This window comes from Corapipo altera, unplaced genomic scaffold (assembly GCF_003945725.1).
Source record: "Corapipo altera isolate COAL_440 unplaced genomic scaffold, ASM394572v1 2b, whole genome shotgun sequence".
NCBI classification, from domain to species: domain Eukaryota; kingdom Metazoa; phylum Chordata; class Aves; order Passeriformes; family Pipridae; genus Corapipo; species Corapipo altera.
In genome coordinates, this window is record NW_020884874.1 from 22458847 (window position 1) to 22484490 (window position 25644).

Consider the following 25644-nt stretch of genomic DNA (forward strand, 5'->3'; position numbering starts at 1 on the left):
TTCTTCCTCACAAAGAAAGAATACAAATCTTGACCCAAAATAGAGAGGTGAAGTAGCAGAAATAAAGGAAATAATGGTGCAAACAGCTTTTTCTCTTCTATGTATGAGGAAAGCTAGGAGTGCATGACCACTACACATTTGGAAAATGAAATAAAAGAGATGGTTCAGAGTTGTAGACGCTGCCCAAGCTGTAGTCAGAATAAGAGAAGAATGGGAATGGTGAACCTGGGATTTCCAGTTTCATGCCCCATCTAGGAGAATGTTAAAGTGGAGTTGGAAGACAAGAAGCAAGGAAGCCTTGAAAATAAATATTCACCTCTCTCTCCTCTGACCCAACACCCTCAGCCTCCTCTGGTGATGGTACACCAAATTGCTTCCTTTCTGAAACAAGAGCCTGTTTTCCTTGGTTGATTCCTGCTCACAGCAGAACATCCACTTTTTACACTCATACAAACTTCTGAGCTGTGGATGGGCAGAGGCATGAAAAGCAAACCATACAGGAACATGTTGCTTGAAACTGGAGCTGTTTAGTTGCTGCTCATGCTGTTGCAATTGATACCATGCGACTTCAATGAGGGGCCTGTGTTTCAGAGATGGCAACAAGCAAAAGGTTGGGGTAGGATGTTGATTTTGATGTTGGTGCATATATGCATACATGTAGCAAACCCCAAGTTGCTTTATTTGTGGTTAACTCAAGATTGGACATCTATTCTATGTCGTTTAGGAAGGAACAGCTTGTGAGAAACTTACGCTCACTGTAGTGCGTGAAAATGCTTAATTATTCTAAATATCTTTTTTCAGTGTGAAGACCCAGATTAATGAAGATCCAATATACAGAGCTGTCACTGTTTTTTTAAAGTCAAATATACCTTTGCAGTCACCTACATTCATTATGACCTCCAAATGCCAATTCTATCTCTAGGAAATTTGAAAGAAAAATGTCAGGCTTTTTGTTAAGAGATTTCCTGTGAAAATTGAAAACTGAAGCAATAGCTTCATTAAAGCCTCAGTCTAGTTTGTGTTGGTCTGATCTGAACTGATTTCTTTCTGGAACAATACCCTTTGCCATGGAAAACACTGTAAAGTATATATTTTTCTTTCCTTAAAAATACATTTTTATTGAAAGAGACTTTTTGTCTTTCAAATGAAAAATATTTTGACCAAGTCAGCTAGGCACATAAAAGTGCCCAAATATGAGTAAGTCTAAATTCCTGACCTCTGATCTGGAGAAGTTACTGAATGCATAATGTTGAAGAATAGCAAAGAGGGAACAAGTGGAATACAGATAATAGCAGTGACTTCTACTACCCACATACAATAAAGAAAGAAGTTATCTAAGGACACTGTAATACTCACAGAAGCAGCTAAAAAAAAAGCAGGAGGAAAGAGAAAACAAATTATGATTAAATGGTGAAGTTCAAAATGCTGTTTGAGGTAAGCAAGATTCCCTGGAAAATGGAGAGAGCAGGAATGAAGCCAAAAGTAAAGAGTGCAAGCTATGATAAGGAAAAAGAAGATGAAAATTCTGAAGAATGGCAATTACTTGATAATAAGGGTTATTTAAATATGTGAGATACCGTAAGCCTGTCTGTCCATGGGATTTCAAGGATGCAAGGAAAGCAGTTAAGGGGAACAGGGTTTTTCCAGAGAGTTTTGACAACTCCTTTGTTTGCCAGCAGGGTAGATGACACACAGGAATTCAGCGAATTTGTGGAAGATCAAATTGGTTTCACATTGGTCCCGTGAACAAAAGCATTGCATTGCATGCCAGTGTCAGGCCATCTGTGCAACTTACCTGGGGTTGTGGCTGAAAACACCTCTTCCAGAGCTAGTGACAACCTGCAAGATGAGGACTTGTGTGGATGGGCTGAATCCATGGGAGCTGCCTCTGCTATTTCCAAAGATTTTTTTCAGTGTGTTACAAGCCTCTGGGAGTTCAGCTCTGCTGCTTGTCCTGCCTCTCTGGGGAGCAAGGCAGTCAGGACAGCACTGGCTAATGAACGGAGCACAACAGCAGGAGGTCTTCCACCCTAGTTTATTCATTGTGGCCTCAGGTTTTACTTAGCAAAACTCCTTCACTCACAAAACAAGTTTAATGCTGTCTCTGATACAGTGTATGGCTACTGTACCTTGACTTTCAATTACATTAAATCCTATTATAATCACTTTCTTTATAACAAATCCTCTTTAACACCTGAAAAGCTCAGTTCCCATGGGTGCAGTGCTGTGTTCTTGAAATAAAAAACAGAGGGATTCTAATGGAAATGCATTAACTGGGAGAATACTTTGAAAATGTGCCTGGGATAAAAGACCTTCAGCACACAGCTTACATTCAAATAGCAGTGGAGAAAAAAATTCTCAGAGCCAAGCACTTGTGCACCAGCTGCCTTAAGATAGAGTGTCTGAATCACTGTGTTATCACAGTAAAACATCTTGTATGGAAAATCACCACTATCCAAAGACAGGTCAAGTACAGGTTATCTAAGTACTATTATTATAGAACTGAATGTTTTCCATCAAAACAGGAGCAAGAATTTGAAGAGATTTACAGTGATGGCCAAAAGGCTCAGTGGTATAGTTGATAAACCACAAAACTTCTTTGTGACTTTTGTTGATGTTGTTTTTATGCTTTTCTTTCTGGCTGGCAGGAAGGCACCAAAAGTAGTGTGCCACATTTTCTTGCAATTCTTTTCATGATTTTACCCTTCCTGGAAAAATAAGAGATTTTGTGTATGATTCACATGATGTTTTGTTTTTCTTAGATAAAAATTGCTGTGCTGTTGTCTAATAAAATGAGAAATAATGACTCTGTTGCACTTCACTGGGGGACATAGAGAAAGAGAGGAAGAGTATTTCTAATATAGATGCAAATCTGGTACCTCCATGCAAACAACTGGGTCTTTCTCAATGCGTATTACATACAGCTTGAAAAAGAAATGCTTACTCGGGGGTCCTAGGAGATTGCAAGTAAAATGAGTTACATAATTCTTGCCTTTAGGGTACCATAGTCATCTTGGTTCTGTTTTCCATGCTAGTGGAGTTTGCTGAGGGAACCTAAAAGCCTGAACTACATCTATATAGTTACAAACTACGTGTGGGGTCCTCTCACACACTGATCAAACACTGAAGAATAGATAACACCTTTGCATACAGTTCTTAGCAGCAGAAAAATTCTTAACCCTGGTCTTATCCTTATCTGAGTACTGTTTCGTCTCTGTGCTTTCTCAGTACAAAACCTAAGTGGACAATACATTGCAGACACTGTTTATAGTAAATGTTTTCTTGCATAGATCTTGCTTGTGAAATAATTAACCACATCCACTTTAACTTATGTAACTCCTCTTGGTACTTATATACTTTCTTTAAATGCCACCAAATTTTATTGCATTTTAAGAAGTACCTCTCTTCTGATTTCTAGCAGTGGTGCTGGTAAATGCTTTGTTGATTTGGGAGGACTACCCACATGGTCCTTCTAGACCGCATCAGCAACAAAAAATGATATAATGGTCATGGTTTTACAGTGTAGGCAACTTCCTTCTGACCTAGAGCTCTGTTTTGGTAACAGTTTGGCCCTATATCAGCTTGTGATGACTGTGAACCTGCACCATAAGAGGTTTTATTTTATGCACACATTTCTCCTTTATTTTCAAACTAGGGAGACAGGAGTACATGCTGGCAGGTTCTGCTGTATACTGTTAGAATATGGCAAAATGTGATGGCATTGTTGAATGGTGAATGTGCACTGTGACATTAGGTATTACTCTCTTCCGAAGGAAAAAAAACCCTATTTTTTTTCCATATAGAAATCTTTTTATAGATTATTGTGTGTATAATTCTGTGGAAATAACATACTTCTTTTTGCAAAGCGAAGCTAAAAAATTGTCTGAATTTTGTGGAAAGGTTATGTAACTGTACTCTTTCTTTAAATAGTACTTTTTATTCATGCTGTTTACTTTCTCATCAGCAGGAAAAAAAAAGAAAAAAAAATCATATTTTCCTAGCACAAAAGGTAGTTTCCAAAGGACTGTAATTAGTTCATGAAGACTCTGTCTTTTGTCATATCTCCTCAGCTGAAATGGAAAAAAGGATGGACCTTTTTCTTTGTTAAAACAAAACCATAGCATATGAGGTAAGGGAGCCTAAAGGAATCATATGACAATTTATGTCTTAGGTTTACAGAAAATGATATTGCAGCAGTACTGTGGATTTATGACTTCTCGCTCTGATTGCCAACTTTTGGAAAACCTAGAAGTGGCAACTGTCATCTGTTTCCTTGCTCATCTCTCCTGAGAGAGAACTTGGAGCCTTATAAAAATGAGGTATAGTTCAAGTGCTAATGGGGAGATAAGAAGGAAAAGCTATAAAAGCACTAATACTGCAAGGTGACTCTAGCACAGTCACATATACTTTTGATCTCTGAGGATCAGCGGAGTTCACCATTGTTTTTTGGCCCCAAACAGGAGGAAAGGGGTACTAATAGAAAGAAAAAGACTGGCAGGGATTTGGGTAAAAGGAAAGAGATGAGTAAGGAGAAAAAAGAACAGGGATAAATTGATGGCAGTGGATAATAAAGAATGGATCCTGCTGAAAAAGAATGGTCTGGCAGAAAACATATTTACAAAAATAATTGTGATAATTTCATTTTGGGTGATGGTTTTGAACACCATATTACAAGATCATAATTTTTAGCAATAGCCTTAAGTCTTATCCATTTTGGGAAATACTCAGTGAGAACATGGACTACTCTTCAATTAAACTTAATTCAAAACCTTCTATACTAAATTTATTTAAAACAAAGACAACAAAGAAAAGAGAAAAAATTATGGGAATAAGAGTAACTAAAATATTTTCACCCTCTCACACTCATCTTTCTTATATGTTCTTGTCTTGAAACACTGCCAATAAGTGATTTATTTATAATAATAAACACATGATGCAACCATTTCTGTTGCATCCCTGAGATTATGTCATGGATGAAGGGAGAAGTATCTTCCGAAGAAAGGTTCTTCTTTACATAAAGATATAGCTAGTCCTAAAATAATAAAAAATGATACTGTAAATGAATTTGGGTCCTATAAATAGAACTCAATTTTAAAGGGCTACTTAAATAGGCTCAAACTACAAAATAGAAGTTTATTGAAATATGGTTTTAAATAGAAGTTTATTTGAGTAGGCATAAGCCATAAATTTCAAATCCAGATTTAGAACCCCCCAAATTTTAGGAGTATTTGGAGCTATGGTTTTTGTTTCATCCCATTATACTAGAGGTTACTTGTCATTTAGATTAGGGATCACATTTCATATGCATCCAAAATCTGGAATTTGGTTATCTGCTCTGGTTAAAAGCTATAACTAGAGAACAAACAAGAACCTCTTTATTTTTACCAGTTGTATTTTAATCAAATACTACAATTTTCTATTGTAGTTCTGTTGGTCTGAACTTAACAACCATTTTTAATCTGAGGTTTTTCAATAAGCATAAAGACATTGATTATTAAATTAATGAAATTTGTGAAGGTAGGAATGCTATAAAAAAACGTTACAAGGTATTACTAAACATGCATCTAAGGAGATTGAGACTATTGTATGGTTTATTACTTGAGGAGCAATGTGGGATACTGTAACTAAAATCTGTTTCATAATTCAGATACACAAGAGGATAGACTTATGGTTGCAAATAGTGTAACTCAGCATAAATTTAATGGAACTATGCCAGTCTATAGCAGGAGGCTCTCTGTGTCTCAAAGGGGTTGACTTAGGCTTCTGAAAAAAATTATCAGTGCAGTGACAGTGTCTTCCACTGCAGTTGGCACTGAGGGGCTTGGTGGCAAAAAGCTGGTGTTGCCCTTGATGAGAGCTGGCTCTGATAGCAAGCAATGGCCATGCTTTGACTAAAGGGCTGTCTCCGTGAGGCTAGGGAAGAAGAGATAGGCTTTGATATTCTCTGAGGTAGGAAAGGCAAGAGGGACACTGGTAGATAAGCATGTTTCCAGAGCTGCAGCAGCCCCAGTGTTGTTGGTCTGCTTGGTTTCTATGCTGGAAAGATGGGCACAGGGAAGAAACATTGGTGTAAGGAGGACAAGGTAAATATAGCAGTAAATGATGAAGCCGTGTGTGACTGGATGCTTTTTGGTAGGCCTCCTGGCTAAATCTGATGAATCATTATGCTTTGGGGAAGCAGAAGAACTGGCCGTGGGAAATATAGGATCATGTTCACAGGGAACTGCAAGTGTCTTTCCTACTGCACCATAGGCTGCCACTGTAGTAGGTAAAAAGATGCCTTTTAAGAAATGACACTAGGTTGCTTGACATAGCTGCTCTTTTGACTCAGTTCAGTTTTGCAGCAACAAAGTGTGCTACAGGCTCCTTAAGTGAAAGCCCCTGAGTTTTTGTTATGACCTGCAGCATAGCAGGGATTTTAGCCTTTGGTCAAATCTACCCTGAAAAAGTAAGGTGAAAAAAAACCCCCTAGGTCTTCTGAGATGGGAAGTGTCCAAGATTCCCTTACTAAGACTATGCTATTCTGCCCTCTGAATACTTTGCTAACACCTTTGTAGGTGGCCTGACTACACATGAAAGTTGGAAATTTGAGTGGAAGGGCAGACAATATTAGCAGGTATTTGTTGATTGTGAAAAAAAAGACTAAGGGAAATACAGAGAAATGTCTTAATTTTTCTGAAACTACATGGCCATCCTTACTGGACTTCTCATAGACTCCTTGACATTTTACTCATGTGATCAGTATTTAGCCATGTCTGCTTTCAAATCAAGAAGAGTAAAAAGACCTTTTGCTCACCATTGCGTTAATTCTTCTTTAACTCCTGCTCAAATGCCTGATTCTCCAGGCTGTAGCATGCTCAGAGATGAGACACTACAGGATAAACACTAGTTAATACATTAGAAATAATGCAGTATCCCTCTGGAAGCAGAATTAAGTATTTGATTTTGGCTGGTTTGACTGGTGAGGTTGTTAGGAAGAAAAAAAGAAGGGAAAAAATTGGGATTGCAGAACTGTGATACGGTGTTTTAGAAATTTTATATACCTTGTTGTGCAGCTTCAGTAGGCTGCTGAAGACCTAAAAGAAAGTTCAGTACAATTAATACTAGGCAGCCAAATCTTCTTGAATAGTGGATAGTCTTTGAGTTTCAGGAATGTATCTTATGCTTTTGGCAAAGGTCGATGAGTCATATATATTCCTTGTGTGTTCAACATGAGGATCAGACTAAAATTAACCCCATTCTGAGGCAGAAGGTAGGCAACTTGACACTGTGATCCATTATGCTAAAGAGAAATGTTTCTGTCTAAACCCAGAGGTAAACTGCACAGACAAGGAGTCATTGAAATGAATTATGTGGCCAATCTTGTTAGGCCCAGGTCAGAAGGAGAGATATCTCTCTATTTCTGTTCCCCCACCTCCTAAGTACATTTAGCCTTTACACTATTAGACTTCCCTAGGCCCTTTTTCAAAATGTCACCTGCTCCACAAATTCCAGCATTTTGTATTTTTAGATGCTGGGGTCAAGATGAGTGCAAAAATAATGACATATCTGCCCTTACAAGTAATTCCTTCATTTTATTACTTGTAGGAATGAGCCATAATATGGAGTGAAGGAAAACTGCTTAACCGTTTTAACCTCTCACAGTGTGAGAGAGAAATTACAAAGAAAACGAGCCTCTTCCTAACCCGATAACCCTCCTTGTACCTAACACCTTCATGAAGAAGCCCCTTCCTGGTGTGCTTTTGAAGCTACATGCATGATAGACAATGGGGGAAGATATTGTTGGGCGTTATGTCCCTCCATCCATTCTTGAAAGCAGCTTTGCCAGAAAACCAGCTGATCTGATACTCTAATTTCACCAGTAACAGTTTATTTATTTTTATTTCATTTAGCTTTTTTTTTTTTTTCCTTCAGAGCAAGGTCAAATGCTTGTTCTAGGCCTCTCTTTCTGTCTTTGAGTTAAGATCCTTTTCTCCCTCTCTGTCTCCCCCTTAATGTGCAAGGCTATGTCACTGCTGCTGAACAAGGAAGTGAAGCTGTTTTATGTGGAACTGATTATCACTGACAGAACCCAAAATGCCATTTGCAAATTGGAAGATCTGGTTTAAAATTTTTTTCTCCTAAGACAAGTCCTGCTGCTGAATCCACAGTGATTTCCATTTGAAGTGTGGGGATATTTTCTCAAATTAACAAAAACTTTCAAAAGATAAGTAAAAGACCTTAATACCACATTTTTCACTTAAGGTCCATTATATTCAAGACCTGGCCATAAGTGTGGATAAAAGCTTCTCAATGTCCTTATCATATTTTAAGGTTTGGACCAGTAACACTACCTCTTACATACTTCAAGGGAAATGACCCAATTTCCCTTCTGTTAAGTGCAAAGAATTTTACGTGTCCAGAGGTAGAAAAAAAAGATTGAATGCAACATTGAATGCTTTTTGTTTTTAAATTTTAAGTAATTCTGGTCTTCGTTGCTTTATTGTCTCAAAATGGTGTTTTCTGTTCTTGCCTTTCACCAGCTGAGATTGCTTCCAAATATGAAGAGCGAGACTATCAAAGGGAAAAGACAATCTCGCAGAGGTATTCTCAGAAACAGCATATTAAACTGAATCTTCTGGGAATGCATTTTTAAAAATGGATCCAATTCACCATCAGGCTGCCTCGTGGTGGTTAACCTGGTGTAGTTTTCCTCAGGGGAATACATTCAAGTGTGGTGGTGGAGTAAAGAAAAGCATGTGTTTTTTATTAAGAACTTTTAGCCCTTTACCATTTCTGTAAGGAAACACCACCACAGATGATAACTGAGCAAAGGAAAGATCGTATTTTAAGTGAATTCCTGTGCAATCAGTGATGATTTTTCATGCCTTTTCATCACTTTTATTAGTATTTTAAAGGAGCAATAAAGAAAACGTAGCTATTAAACCCATGAAACCCTCCACAAACCCTTCAATGCAAAAGAGAAAGAAAAACAATCTAAACCACTCATTATAACTTCAACATTTGTCAAAAACATGATTTAAAAATAGAAAAGAAGGAGAAATTACGTGTTGATCTATATTTAGCATAATCAGGCTTTTGAATGAAGTTTTGAGGCCCATATTTTCATAATTGTGTATGTGCAATTGATTGGAATTTTATGGCAGGCAAGCTTTCCTTGAGGGAGGGAGATAGATTACTGAATCAATATTTGAGGGCTCTTTTGTTTTGCTTTGTTTTAATGTTATTGAAAAGTCTGGGTGGCAGCCATGATAGATACTTTACAGCTCACAGATTATTAAAAAATAAGAAATAATTAGGCATAGCTGACAATCAATTGGTTGCACATGGTCAGTACAGGAGAACAGCAGTTTAAAATATTTGTCTCGTGTGCTTTATGTCCATGGAAATACCATGTGAAGCTGTACTAATGATCAGGATAATTTACTTGAGAAGAGACTTCTTGAACAAGTTAGTTTGTATTAGGATTTCAGACCTCCTCTCCCTGCTACCTGTGAGGCATTTAGTGAAATGAAGAGGCAGGGGAAGAAGGATGTTGTGCTTCCTGCTAAATAATAATAAACAACAAAGCAGAAAGCTTTTCCAATACTTAAAGATTTGAAAGCATACTTATCCTGTGCTAAAGACATCCTTAGTATCTCAATAGCTTTGTGTAACTCTCAAGAATCTATTGGGGAAAAAAACAAAGAGTACATCTATATATATCACTACCTACTTCTATCCATGTATATGTAAGGTTATTCCAGCAGGATACAGGTGACCCTTAGACCACTAGTACCTACATACCATGTTTCCAGAATTCTGGGAAACACATTAAGAAGTTACACTTCTGGAAACAATACTCCTCTGTCAGATCTCGTAAAGCAATATAAACCAGAAAGATTCCGTAAACTTTGCAAGTTTTGTACAGCCATGTTTCTTGAAAAAGGCGATTCCCCTGTTGTCCTTGGATCTGGGTAAACTTTTTGACTTCTTTTTTTGCCATGCCCATGGAATAAAATTAATCTCTCAACTTAATGAGATATTGTCAGTTAAAATAGTTGAGAGACCAGAATTTATTCTTTTTTATTTCTTCTAAATGCTTTACAGAACCAAACATTAATTAAAGTATATAGATGCACATGTGTGTCCATACATACACACATATGCAGATGTAGTCCTAAAGGACACAGCATTTGATCTCCTAAAACGTCAACTAAGTATGTTTTTTTAATATAAAATGAAACCCCTTATTATTTGAAATAAAATTGACTTGAAAGGTGTTGTTTTTCATTCTTTATTGTTTTCAGTCCTCTGTGTTTCCTGAAGTGGAGCTGATCTCATTAGAAGAAAACATGAAAAATAGAAAACATCTAAACTGGACTTCATAAGTCTGAAGTACCCTAAATCAGTGGTGGTTTTAAGAAAAGTACCCTTATTACCTTGTTTCTTTGTACTCTTATACAAAATAATTTTGTGCCAGACTGAACTCTGGAGAATTGTAGAGTTGTAGAGTCATAATTTCTGCTTTATTCCCATGTTGTGTTAGGCTATTCATAATAATACTAACACTATCTAGCTCTTTTCTGAATCCTTAATTGAGGGATCTGAGAGATCTTTAAAAAAAAACAAAAGAAGAAAAAAGAAGAAAAAAAAAGGTAAGCATATGTTTTCCTGATTTTAAAGCTATGGAAGCAGAGACAAAATAGAGAAAAATGATTTTCTTGGTGTCACTCAGGAGGCCAGTGGGAGAAACAGGACAAACCCCAGATTTGTTGAGAACCAATATAACATGCTACCCATTTTCCAGAGACTAAAAGCATTCTTCCCTATCATGGGATGATATCACAAACACTCTTCCTCAGGCTACTTTTCTACCAAGCATGCACAGGTATGATTTTTCTCTTGTTTATTATCACTCAATCTATTTTTTACCCTGGAACTAAGCACAAGAGACCCATGCTAAATTTCACATCTCAGAATCAGACATTTTTACAGGAGCTGTGTTATCACCTTTTTTCTTTTTACAATGAGACTATATCCTTCGTTCTTCCATTCCTCATAAAACTGACAAAAAACATTTCTGTCAGAATTTGTTTTTAAGAATCACCTCAGGCACTGTATAATGATGGAAAATTGAGAATAGCCACAAGGCTGAATGTTTGGAGAAATCATATCCATGAAACTGATGTCTTAAACACAATATGCCTAGACATGGTTGGTTTTGAAGTCCACTTGGAAAGGCAGTCATATGCATGGCCATGAGCCAAGTCTGGGACACCCTGCAATATTGCCAGCAGCCTATGTCTCTGGTGCAGCTGGCTGAGTTTTTCCCCTGGTAACAGAATGTTTCTTCTGGACTTATTTTGTGATTGCTGCCCTGCATCCCATGGTGAAGGACTCACATGAATTAAGAACTAAAAATATATAGGTGGACACCACTTTGAATTTAATGACTCAGGTGACAGATCACTTGAGAATTAGGCTGAGATGGTAACTGCTACCATTAAACCAGACTTTCAGAGATAAGGATGATCCAGCATGTAAGTGCTGACCATAATGAAAAAAACCCCAAAAGTAAAAATTTCTCTGACTGTTACGTCTTTCAAAGATCTATGTGGTTTGCTTTGCCAGGTATCTGTGAAATAGAGCAGATATGGCATGACATCTTGGCAGCAAGATTTGGTTTGGTCTGGGGAAAGGTGGAACTGGAATTTTGGCATCAGAGAAGCTTTTCTCTTATAGTGGAAGAGCTTGCTTTCTCCTCCTCAGCTCTTGGAACTTCAGGGGGGAGCAGATGACAGAGAGAGTGAGAAGGTTACAAACACTTCACCTGAGCTTCTCTGGTTGTGGAGTAACAGCAGAGGGAGTCTGGGCTTGATGTCTTATATCTTTCTTATTTTTTTCAAAAGAAATCCAGCTTCAGGAGTGTCATCACCTGGCTTAGTGATCACTTTTCAGTCATCTGACTTGTTACATTAGGATAAAATTCACTACTCTTACAGCTGTAACCTGCCATGGAGTTTCATGCAACAGTGCCATTGACTTCAATGGGAATTCCGTATATGAAACAATGACTGGAAATCACTGTGCACATAGTGACGTTCTATCCCATAAAAAACCCCACAAAACAATAACCAAAGTTCTTCCTAGGCGATAAAAGTATGTCTAGTTTCTTTACTTTTCCCCTTCTCCCCCTTCCAAAGCATGAGGTGTAAATTTTGGGGCTGTTAATTTCTGACATTCCTTTTCATTGAATGAGAAAAATCTTAAAAATATACCATGACTTACTCATGGTATACTTCTGCTGACAAAGTATCCAGTGAAGAAGCTTTTAATAAAAAAATGGACACAACTGACACTTGGTCTTTTAAAATTTCTTCTTCTAAAAAAGGAAATTAAAGAGTTTGTTTTTATTAAAATTAAACAATAAGCCCTAACAACAGGGATAATACTGGCCTTGATCCAAAACTCTCTGAAGTTAATGAAGAAACTTACATTGACTCCAGTGGGCTTTGGGTCAGACCAGTTTTGAACTAAAGACAAAACATTAGCTTTGTTAGAGAACTGTCCTTCATTTTTGTGGAAAAAGGGTCCTTGTTTCCTTAGTATTTCACACGTGCTGTTCACATAGAGCACACTGTTTTGTCTGTTTAATCTTCTTTGGATGTGACACAATTAGAATAAACAAAACACCTGAATGTCCATGTGTAGCATGTGTTAATATTATCCTGGAGAAAAAAGAATAGCAAATTTAATGCTTCCTTAGAGGTTTCTTTGCTATATAAAGCTATAATTTTCTTGCTCCAGGTAGGGGATTTTCCCCTCCCCAATTATGGGCAGGGATTTCCCTCTCAAAGATCTTGTAGGATGAAGAAGTGTCTCCCTTCAACTGCCCCTTTTTCTCCCACATAATCTGAAACCCAAGCCCTTATTTGAGGAACCAAGGTTTGCTTAGTCATTTAAACTATCCACCACAAATAGGATTCCTAAGAGTGATTTTCTGCTCACAAATGTATTAGCAAAGTGCTTATTTACAGATACCAGATTTTTTCGATAATAAGCCCAGTTGTTTAGGAAAGGTTTTCACAATATTTGTTCCTTTTACATTGAGTGTGGCACTGTAAGATGACAATTTCCTCCACATAAGCTGAGATCAAATTACCCCACTCAGATAAACCAACAGTAACTGTGACTCCAACAGCCAAACCAGCTTTTCTTCTCTAAGGGGAAAGCATCCATATTTTAAGTTTGTATTGCATCCCATCAGATAATGTTAGACCTTATAATCTAGTGCAGTACTTACAATACCCATAAATCACTCAATCTGACATAAATGTAGAGAATATTCATTCTTTTCTTTGAGCACAATGCAATCATGTCCTAATACTGCCTTAAAACCAGTGAGGAGTCATATCCAATAACTATCCCAATTATCTCTCAGCGCAATGTTTTCCACCTGCAAGGAATGATTATGTGTCAGTAACGATGATAAAGTCCTTAAAGAGATGTTGATGCCTCATGGAAAAATTTGAAAGACATATTGCTTAGTGAGACTTCTGCTTATAGACTGCATCATATATATCTGAGGTATTTCTTTTCCCTATTTTTTATTACTAAGGACATATGCATAAAGAGATATTGTGTGTCAGGGAAATAATCATTATATAGCTAAAGTAAAAATTGGCAATCATGTGTGTTCTACTCTTGTTTTGACAGAGACTTCACAATGACCTTGGGGAAGTTTTGTAACTGTTCTGTGCCCTACTGAAATGTGGAGACAATGCTTGTATGAGGTTGAGTATTAATTCATAACAAGATGTTCCGTACTGTTGGATGGAATGTGCCAGGAAAGAGTTAGAGCATGTTCTTACCATTTATACCACAAGTTGTAGTTCTCTTCCTATTAAGCCTAAATGCAGAAATGAACCATCAGTCCATTACTGTTTTAGGTGTTGTAATAAAAGAAGTACTGAAAAAATTGCAATTTAAGTAGTAAAAATCAAGAAAAAAAGGGACAGAAAAGACAGTGATATTGGGAGGAGCCAATCTTTGATAAAAGTTACAGAATTTTTTTAATATCAAAATACGGACAAGAATCTGTATTTTGTACCTTCTTTGTTACCTCTGCATGGGCAGATAGAAATAGAGCTGTCCTAACCCTATTTAGGCTCCAACCTCCCAGAGCTGTTAGATCATTACATTAGTTGGAGCTATGTGAATGTGGCTGGGTGGCTTTTAGACAAGGAGCTACCAGAGGAGCTTTGGTCTGTCTGTGCCCTCTGTGTGAATAACTTTAGGTCTCACAGCAAAAAAATGTTTACTAAACCACATCCCATCTGGCTGTGGGAGGTGGTGAATGTGCTTGCGTTGCAGAATTTAACTCTGATTTGCAGACCTCACTAACATTCACTCAAAATCTGCTTTCCTAGCAGCATCATTTTGAGTGTGTTTTAATGAGCTGTGCCTCCTGCAAAACAAGTAAGGTACCAGAAACATAGTACTTTCAGTTCCCTCCCTCCCTTTTTATCTCTCTCTGTTCTGGAAATCTTTGAAGAGACTCTCATCTTGTTACTGAAAGGTTTTCCAAACCATAGAATCCAAATTTCAGGGTTCTCTTCACCTGTTTCTATCTTTAAGCAACATGAGTGTCTTTATACCAAATATCAATTTTCATGGTGACCAAATGCTAATATCCACAAACAAAATTTTCAGAAGTCAGACTTACAGACAAAACCACCTGCAGCTCACAGTAACTTTAGCAGGATTTGCAGTGACTGCTATTTCTATACAGAAAATCACCTCTGTGCAGAGATCTGTGTTTGAGTTTGGAGGACCCACTGTAGGCAGCTAAGGGGAAAGTCATGGTTCTTTGCAGGGTCCCTTCAGCTTGTTACCATGTGACTGACAGTCCGACAAGTGAACCACAAAGGTTTACATAACCACTTGAACATTTAATTACACTCCTGTACTGAATTAGCTCCCATAATTTTTGAATTTATCTATCTCTTGTTTTAATTGACTGTGTTCCTTGATCTGGTTGTCATCACACAAAATGTATTGTTAAATGGTTTTAATAACTTCCTGCATGTGCAGCAAGCAGTATCTAGCATACGTTAAGGGACACATGTCAATCATAATTGACTTACTCTTAAATTTCATTGCTTTTGTGGGTTTAAATCAGATCCTTAATGATACTTGAAATCTTCTTTTGTGGTTACATTTTAGTGCTTTTTTGCTAAATCTTCAAGAACAATGTCCTTTCGGGTGATACATTGAAACCACAAGTGCCAGAGGGGAAAAAACCTGCCACTGAAATGCGTGGAGATATGAATGACAGACTGTTCACTTAACTTATACATTCAAAAATATCTACTTTGTCCTTCCGAGAGTGAAATGGCTGCTTTGACATAACTGTGGTCTCTTATATGATGTTAATCCATAGTGTCGAAGCCATTATAATTCTAGTTCAGATGTACATATTTTAAAAAAGAATTCTAAGAAAAAGTTATTTTACATACTCAGCCACTGACATTTTTATGTTAATGTTGGGTTTAATTTCTAAAAAAAAATGAGAAATATGGCACTATAGGGAACTATTGGATTTAGTAAATCTACTGGCTATAAAATTCCTTTTCAAAGAAATAAACTTCTTTATAATCCAACTCTAGTAAACTAGTTATTTTCCAGAGGATGTAAGCATTCATGAAATGTATTGGATTTACAATTCTAGAACACCTGGTTACTCAAAGAAAGCATTAGTGTAAACAATAAAAAGGTCTTCATACTGCTCTGCTAATATCTTGGCCTCAGTTTGCTGTAACTGTCTAGTTTCAATTTGCTCTTCGTGTCCACTATCTACTTAAAGTCTCAGATAAAATTAATTGTTCTTTTCATTTTTTATGATCTTTATACCTGTTCATTAGGAGTCGTACGGAGTCATGATCAAATTTATGTTGTTCATTCTTTTAGAGAAACCAAGAACAAGAATCTGATTTCATCCACAGACAAGACATTTCCTGTCTATTAACCTATATTTCCCTTTTCACAGTGTCATCTGTTTATTCTCAGAGTTTACTTAACACTATGATGAAATGTAAATATCTAGCAACAATTTAAAAATAATGTAAAAATGTTAGAAGGACTATTTAGAGTGTTAGGAATAATATTTGAAGAAATTGATTCTTCTTCTTTTCTAGAGTCATCTTCCTGATACCATTGTGCCTAAACTTTGTCTCCTCTTAAAAACTGTTGAATATGTATAGCTCACTACAAATGTTATCCCCAAGAAAAACAAAAATCTTCACACTTTACAGGGAAAGCACAAATCAACACTTTAAATTTGAATAGGGTATCATGGTAATGATAAAACTCCACAGAGGTTTTGAACTGAGAAGACTGTTAGGATTGCTTCAGCTTCAATGAGCAGAGAAACTGAAAGCATCTTTCCAAGAAATGCCAGAGGAAGGAGGTCCTACATCAATCTGGGAAGGCATTCAAAAGTTTGCCTAAGTATTTTGTGTAAGAAATTATATGATCAAGTTTGCATTACTCCGAATTATATTATTGAAGGAAATCAGACAAGCTATTAAACTTTAAAAATGGGAAGGATGCTTTAATTTTGCATTAACTTGGTCAGAATCTGAAAGATGTGATACATTAACATCTGATTGTGTAAATCAACAAAAGTGAAGTATGCTTTGTCCTACATTTGAATCAGCCTCAGAAATAGGGTGGAACAGTCGCCAACATTATTTATGTTATATGTACTGATATATACCAGAGAAGCTTCATGTGAGGCCCAGATGCACTAAGCAATGTGCACAATCTAAATAAAAACAGGGACAACAGAAAGGTGAAGTAAAAGACGACAAGGAAGAAATGATGCTATATTGCTGTGAATTACAGTTTCAGCATACCAGCAAACTAATTTCTCCAGATCTTTTCGTAGGACAAAAAAATTTTTTAGGATGAGCTGGTATGAGAGCACACTTTCTGGGTGTTTATGAAGGCTCCTTCCAAACTTGAGGGGAAGCATTCCAAAGCAAGGATGGCAATAAAGAACCTTGAGAAGAATGAAGACATACTTTCTATTGCAGTAACAGAGAAGATGTTGCTGAAACGATATATATTAAAAAAAATAGTATTTGGCTGAATCAGTTGTTTAGGATGGTCCATGTGTATAGACAAAAGATGATGTGTATAGAGGAGCTATAGAACATAGTATTGGGTTATCTAGAGAAAGGTACGACATGGATCTTTTCTATGGTACACTAGAAAAAAAATTATTATATTTGAGATTAGAAGGAAGAATCGATATTGATATAAAGCTAAATACAGAGCACATTAAAAGATAGAAAAGGGAGGCTGTTCTGGCTTGAGTCAAGCAGGCTGCTGTGCTGGGTGGCTTTGCTCTCTGCTTTCACCTTCAGGAGTGATACACTCCTCTATTCTTGCACATTAGATAGGAACCTGGCTACACTTCAGGCCAGTCTTTCTTTTTAGGTCAGTTCTTTTTAGTTAAATACTTTGGTAGCAACAGACCAAGTTGCTGAGAATTGGATCCAATGCATATAGTATGTTTTGAGATTCCTGTTGTAGAAAAAAAGAAACCTATCCCAAAACGTTCCCAAACTGAGTAGTATGATAACCTTACCTCTAAAATACCTGCATATTGTGGCCTTAGGCAAAGTGCTGAAATTTAGATTCCTCCATTTTTTATATGTCACATGTGGCTTCAAATAAAATACACTTCATATGTATTTAAGATATTAGAATCATAAACTCACCATATGAAGAGTTTCAATACCTTTGAAATATAGTGACTGACAATATAACCCAAGTGCACATTTTACTCTGTGTGCTCTAATTGCTACTGTAAACTTATGGCATTAATGTATTGAGAACACTGTGTAGTGCATTTCCCATGCTATGTGTGCAATCATATAACTTACGCATGAAATTCTCGTGTTTTCTGAAATCATAGAAGAAATTGTGAACTTATGATATATTTCAGTTTGAAGTGAAGCAGCACCTTTTGAAATCATGGGAAAACTGTGTGATGACTTTTAACTGACTCCCATTCTTATTTTTTTAAAATAAAACAATATCACTAGTTCCTCAAGGAAGCTGACAATCCACTGTGTTGTAGAAAGAATGTCCTAAAGACTGAGATGTTTCTGTCTGCTCAAAATTTATGCCACTGCAGAAAAGCTTGTGTTTATGATAGATTGAAAAGAAAACAAATTTCTGGTGTCCAAAAGTGCGGCTGTGACCTGAGATCTCATCTTAAATCCAGTCCATTATAAGTCTCAGCTTCAAAACATGGAACATATCTTAGATTTAGATTCAGTTGGGATTTCTGGAAATTCAGATCTTAGAACATGGTCCCACCTGTTCTGTTTGCTAGTTCTATAGGCTAAGTCAATCTTCTGGAGAATAGAGCATTGGTTATCATACAGGACAATACAGGGCCACTGCTTCCCTCAGAGATGCTATGTCTTTAAAAGATATAGATATATTTCTTTTCTCAATGGTTCTTTTAACTGCAACATTTATAGTTCAAAAGAAGGTAGAGTGGGTTTTTCTAGGTAATAAAACAATTTAATCAGTGCATTTGTATGAGCAGCATGTTTCTCAATCCATTAATCAGATGTAGGAAAAGATAAAAAGGAAAGCAATGATCAAAGAGAGGCCAGTATGGCCAAAGAGAGACAGTATGAATTGTGAGCTGTAAACTGGCATCACTAGGACCACTCGTCCCTGGTTGTTTTATTTATTCATTGACTGCTTCTTTTATGAAATTTTCCAATGTCTTCTTAAGATTGAAGAAAAATTGACTATAGTTGTGCCTGTCATGCCTGTCTCAGAACTAGCTCACATCTGCGAGCTTTTCCTGGTTTATGCAGACTGAGTTAAATTACTTTTTTAATTGTATTTCAATGAGAACTTTTTTCTTTCAAGTCAGTGCTCAACGGTGATGGATGGAAGGATGTAGGGAAACATTGGCTTTTCTCAGGATATACTGTAGATGACCTTATGTCCTATGTCCTTGTTTCATTTGAAAAGAATAATTACTAATCAATAGTGAAGGGTTAGGTGACACAGTAGGTTAATTTACTAGCCTTTTGCCTCTGGAGAGCTGGATTCTCGCTTAGGTCACATGTAAAATAGGTTTGGTGGTTTCAGCCTTGTCCATTGTGAATGTCTGGCTATATCACAGAAAACAAGCTTGAATTTGATATGTGTTAGATGCCTGGCAGTTTCTGCTTGGGGAAATCTCAGGGCTCGAACTGTAGGGATCCAAGGGTGGGCAGAACGGGCACACGCTGACATCTGCAAGAAAAAATGCAGCACAGCATCACAGTCTGCCTGACCACGGGGGACCGGGCCCTCCATCAGAGTCAGGGGCATTAGTCCCACTGGAGCCAAGTGTATCCAAACTTTTAAAGACCTGAGATTCTCTTTCTCTCTGTATCTGTTGGAGTCTTGCAGGGACTGCCTTTTGGGACGTGCCTTTAGAAGACCATTCTCTCAGTTACCTTTTTCTCAAAATTACCCATCCAAGAAACTGCTTTCAGTTTGTGCTTCAGAAGAATTCATTACAAGAGTTTCATGAGTAGAAATACCTTTTCTGTTTATAAACTGGAAAAATAGTATAGTTTTAGCCAATTTTTAAAATTATTACATCTCCTTACTCAGCAGCTCCAGACTCTTTATTCTTTGAATGAGAGTCTTGACATTTTGCAGGAGGCTGGTCTGGTGGTGAGGTCATATAAACCCTTATATGATTATTAGTATCAAGCCTGAGTTAACCTTGATAGCCTGCTGAAACTTTATTTTGTTTTTAAAGTGTAACTTTGATCCCAGTCTTTAGCATAATTTGGATTTTTAATACTCATACTTGATCTGTCTGTGAAGTGTCTGACTTCACCACTGAGGAGGCAGAAGGGGAGCTGAGAGTAAGAGTCTGTGTTTTTTTGCTGTGCTCAGAGTGCTCCTCTTCTTTTAGTGATCTGTCCTATTGAATGCAGAAGGTGGAAGGGGAAAAGTGAACAAAATTAGAAACTGCGGGCAGAGAAGAGGTCTCTTGTTCAGCACTCACAGTTGCATCTAGACTTGAGTGGAACTATAATTTGAGTATATAAAGAACTGTAAAATACATGATGAATTGATGTTTCATGTTGGGCACAGAAAACTAATGGACAAATTGGACAATTTTGGCCTTACTCTCCTTTTTTTTCTGCTATAAGATGGACTCTTCATCTCTTCATCCCTTCGGGATGTTGAAAAGATTGGTGCTTGAGAAGGATTTAGACATGACTGTGAGTAACCTAACGAGGAATTGGAAGGGATGAATAATTTTATAATCACTGCAGGTTTTAATAGTCATTAAATAAGTTCAAATAACCAATGAGGAAGATGAAATGAAAATTTAAATAATCACCCATTTAGAGACTGTACCAGGAAGTCCCATGGGGAGGAAAGTGTATGAACATGTGAGTAAAGACAATCATAATACATATACAGAAGAGGGGAAAAAAGGTTGGATAGACAACCTTAATTCTGGCATTTCCTAATCCCTGTAAGAGTAAATGTGGTGTCCTTTTACATAGCTTTTTTTTGTGTGTAGTAATGTAGGCATGATACATAATAATTTTGACCTGGCTGATGAGCTGCTGCTGTGCCTGTGTGTCTAGGCTGAATTGCCAATTGCCATCTGAAACTTCTCTTCACAGGAACAGGCTGACTGTAGCATATAGTCAGTGATACTGCTATCACTCCTATATCTACCCTGAAAGGCACTGGTGGAAGCTGTTTGTCTAGGCACAATGCCCTACTGGAACCTGAACACTGAATTAGTCTTTCCATGGGAAAGAGGATGCAACATGGAAAATAATTTCTTAAAGAGCTAAATGCCTCAGGCTTTATGGAAATGTTTCAAAGGGACTTCCTTCAAAAGGGACTTCCTTGACACCATTTTGATTTGACCATACAGTTAATTTCTTAAGTTATGAAGACTTTAAAAAAAAAAAACAACAAACCCACACATATTTCTAATTTGTATACTTATTAAGTTTTCCATGTCATGCATTTTAATTGTGAGTTCTAACTGACTGGTTTAATGATACTTTGCAAAGTAAACTCAACATGTAGGTCATAAGTTCAGAATGAATGAATCCCTGGATGTTTACCAAACACCAAAATTAAATTACATTCTTAATTGTTTTGCAAATACTTTGGCCTAACTAATTAAATAGGAATGACTTTCTGTGTTGCTATAGTGCAAGGAATATTAAAGTCTTTAGGACTTATTTCAAATTAGCAAACTCAACTACTTTCATTGTACTCTATGTAGTCAACTAACACTTCAAACAAAACAACTCTTGTATCCTCCCTAAACAGACAAACTAAATATCAAGTAATATGATATGGCTTCAGTTGTAAGAAATACCTCTTGAGGACAATTATTAGACTGAGAATATTCAGTGTTACTAAATTTCCACCCACCTTCCCTGAGGCTCTTGTGGTCTTCTAGAGTATTCTAATATGTTCCTAGACTAGTAAAAATATGAAGGAAGAAATGTTTTCTTTGTCTTGTTCCCTGATTCTTTACCAAATTAGTGGGATGTAGACCCTGAAATACACAGGTGGAAAGGTAATTCAAAAAGTAAGTTTAGCTGTTTGCACCGGAACAACTGAGATTTTATTGTGTCTTGATCTCTTCCAGACGTGAACTTCAGTGTCATGTACTAGTTCCCTGTCTTTAGGAAATGTGTTTCTCTCTCAAGGTTAACAATTTCTTTGCTCTGGGGCAATAAGGTCAGGGCTGTGAACAGGGATAGTCATGTAGGTGAGCCGGGCTATTCTGCAAAGGTTTCTGAAACCTTGGATTTGACTGTGTTCATCAGAGAGTGAGAGCAGCAAGAGCTGTGCATCCTCTGTGGTCTGTGATGCTGAGCAAGTGGACTTCTCAACTGTGTATACCATTTTGGTAAAAGAAGACTCTTTCATATTGTTGTGTCATGCTACAAAGGATTACAATAAGCCAAGGAATCGTGGAAGTTTGGGTTACACAGGCAGCTGTGGATAGAAGGAAAGTTTTAGCCAGATTAATTTTGGGATGTCTTAACCTTATGTATATCCTCGTATCTATCATAAGCCTATGTGTATCCAATGTATTTTTCTTGCAAGAGGATGATATAAAGACATCAAGGATTTTAAGGGTCCTTCTGTCTCCTCAAAGATTCATTTGTTCCTCTAGGAGATATCTTCATCCATTTACTGTTTTCATCCAAGCCCTTGAAGTCAGTGCTGTTGGGGTCTAACATGACTGTTGTGAGCCATACAATGCACTGACAATTTTAACCTCTTTTTGAAACAGGAGAAAACCGTGAGATTGTTTGCATATTCTTTGCTACTGGGATAAACACAGCCTCTGTAGTTCAGGATAATACCCTTGAGTCCTGCCTGGGTCATTTGCAGACTTGTTCTGCAAAGCAAATTAAAAATGCAGATGATGAAGAAAAAAATATATAGTGTTTTCCATTGTTCTCAGAGACAACAATTATTAATTGTTAGTCCTGAACAGCCATTGAGCCTATGCTGGAAAAAAAGTGTGATCCTTTTCACCTCTCTGCTAGTGTTTAGGAGAAGTGGTCATGTGTAAAGCAGCTGACGATGTCAACCATTAAAGTAGAAAATGGTTCTATAGATGTCTGAACCAGAAAAATACCACGGTCTGCTAAAACTTCTCAAAAATTTTAATGGATTCTACACTAGTTAGTTGGCTTATATTCCAGAGAGTTGCTGGTATGTTGATCCAGGAAGCTGGACCAACATGTAGTGTTTTCTAGTTTATTTATATGTTTTTCTCTGTTTATAAGACCTAGTTGAACACTCACAGAAAACTATACAAAATTCTTAAATAATAAATTATCACAAAGGCCTAGCTAGTTATACAAACAAGTAAGCAAGCAAGCAACAGGTATATATATTCCAAGTATAAATGCCTGAATAAGAGGATTTTAAGGAACATGTTCAATGTCTGAAATTCCACCACAAATTTACGTTTAGGAAGTTGTTTCTAGTAGTATGATTTTACCTTTACCTTAGAGTAGAACCGAATAATCTTCAAAATAATGTTGCCTTTTCAGAAAGGAAAAAAATTCCCCTAAAACCAAATGCGAACAACTACTGTCTTCCAAAATAAATTTTTCAAACTCTGCAAGAATAAGAGTTTTACTAAGGAACGAAGTATTTGTGCAGTCATGAATACATCAGAGGTAATTGTGCTTGTAAGAATCTTTGTGCATGCTGCAATACTCTGACAAGTGCATATTCAACATGTTAAATTGGAATGTGCTGCAGAAAATGTAAACTCAAAGCTACCATTTTTGAAATTGTGTGTAAAATAATGGATTTCACTGTTACAAAATTCATTGAAGATCAGTGAAACTATCTCTCAGAAGGGGAACATAGCAAAGAAAACAAACAAAAATGTAGACAAGATAATACAGTGTTGAACTGGAAGTCCAGCTTAAGCATCTTCTGTATTTTGAAGGAAGGAAACCCAGCTCTTTTTGGAGAAATGCTACCTCTCAACTGACTTTACTTAGAAAATGAAGAAGGGTTCATTTGCTGGGTAGATTTCTTCTTATTGAAGAGAATGTATTTTCATGTTTATATTAGTGATTTTGAATAATCACTTCCTGTTTCTACTAGCAGCTCTCAAACAAAGTGATTTCTCAAGTGATAGCTAAATAAATCCTATATTTAGCCTTGCTGAGAATGTTCATCGTAAAAAGAACTTTGTGATTTATTGGTGTCAGTTGGGAAAGGGTCTCATTGCTCATTATATCTCTATCGTTTACCACAGCTCTTACTTTTATTGTGCTAATTACTTGATGAGAAGTTACATTTTGTTTATGTGAAACAACACTTTCAGTACTTTTTATCGTATTTTTTTTAGTGGTAGAGCCCCACCTTGTTTTTCACTCATCATAGAATGGCATGAACTTTTCTGTACAAAGCTCTTTTTTCAAAAAGGCTGGGATCAAACATCCTGAAAAATATCTGTTGCTTTAAGTAAATGCACTATTATAAGAAAAGTATGTCTGTTTTTGCATCAGATATCTTTTGAAACAGTTTTTGCCAGTGTTTTTGAGCAGTGCTTATTCTACTTCTGTCCAAAATGAAATGTCATATGACCCTGAATAGAGTTTATATTTAAAAGTTTATAACAAAAACGATCTAACTTTCTTAATAAAGGTCACAAAAATTAGGTAGAGTTCTTCAAAGAGATACAAGAGGACCAATTATTTCAAAGTCCAGTCATATTAAAGGTGAGAAGAAAAATGGAGTCCTGACTTGAGTCTGACTGCCCTGTAATCTGCAACACCATAACAGATTGTCAACACTGAGAACTGGAATCACATTTGCAAATAACAACCTTTTTCCCCTAGGTACTCTTTATCTCTAAATTTCCCTTTTTGATAAATTAAACATATACAGTACTTAGAAGTGAGCAATATTCAATACTTAGAAATAAGTTTCTGATGTCTTTATTTGAGTAGCCTCAGATTTCCAAGGCTCATACCAGAAGAAGCTCAGAGGAATAATATTTTTAATGATTTTTTTCTTCCAAGGACAGAGTATTCCGTGAGGCATACAATGACAGGAATTACTACGCACAGCTTTTTGAGAAGGGTAGTGATTTAAAATACTAAAATGGTTAACCATTTTTAATAGTGTATTTTAATTGCAATAGCCTCTTTCTCTGAGCAGGCTCTACTAAGAGATAATTGACCTCTGTGTCTGTTAAGCACTCTCACATTTGGCTTGGGAAGCATAATTCACATTACAACCAATTACCTTGTATAGCCTACAAAAAAACCTCTCAACTAGTAGCATAGCACTGCCATTTCTTTCCCTTTCTGTCTTCCTTTCTTCTTTCCTTCCGGGCTATAACAGTTGGGCTGTCATATTTGTCAGATGCCCTCTTTGTTCTCTTCCATCTATTCTTTACTGTAGAAATCCAAACATCAGAAAATAACAGACTCAGTTCCACTGTTTCAGTGCATAAAGCTAAACAATGATTTACAGTGACATAGAAAATAACTCTCTGTTAAATATTGCTTTTAGTTAGTTTTGTATATAAAGCCTTTCCAGCTAGCTGCTGAACTGTGTGTGATAAGGAAGTCTGATAAAAGAGATTCTGTGTTGCTTATTGCTATAGAATTGTCTGTTATTCTGCCAGGTACTTTTTTATAGTGATTTAAGCAAAGTCGTTCAATTACTCATTGTCCCTTGATTGTTTCTTTCAGATCTGCTATACTGGCCATCATGTTGGCACCTGGGCAATTTACATAAATTAAAGCAGTGTATTAAGAAAATATGACTCCTTTGGGAATAAAAGTGTCACTAACTAGACCTCTGCCTCTGTTACTAAAAATGGCCCAAAGGTCAACTGAAAATCAGGGTGATAAATAGATCTAGTAGAGTCTTGCAGACTGACAGAGTCTGGTTCCCTACTGGAACCCCTTAACTGTTGGACCAGGATGACCATAAGCCAAGGAATGACAGTAAGAGATGATCTGACTGGCAAATGGGTCTCAGTCTAATGCCAATAACTCATAATCAAAACCTTAAGCTGCTTTCCAGGCA

At 36.8% G+C, this 25644-nt stretch overlaps 1 long non-coding RNA gene across 4 annotated transcripts in view; it reads left to right on the forward strand.

Annotated features, from left to right (window-relative positions):
• LOC113942892 overlaps window positions 1–25398 on the forward strand; it is a 48928-nt gene extending 23530 nt beyond the window's left edge. For 2 of the 4 annotated variants that reach the window (XR_003526096.1, XR_003526098.1), the window contains exons 3-4: window positions 13699–13775; window positions 25305–25398. This is a non-coding gene — a long non-coding RNA (uncharacterized LOC113942892). Of the gene's footprint in view, window positions 1–8522; window positions 8584–10289; window positions 10554–13698; window positions 13776–15207; window positions 15501–25304 lie in introns of those variants that run through there. The other 2 variants (XR_003526097.1, XR_003526099.1) reach the window with 2 other exon arrangements.
• The last annotated feature ends 246 nt before the right edge of the window (window positions 25399–25644 follow it).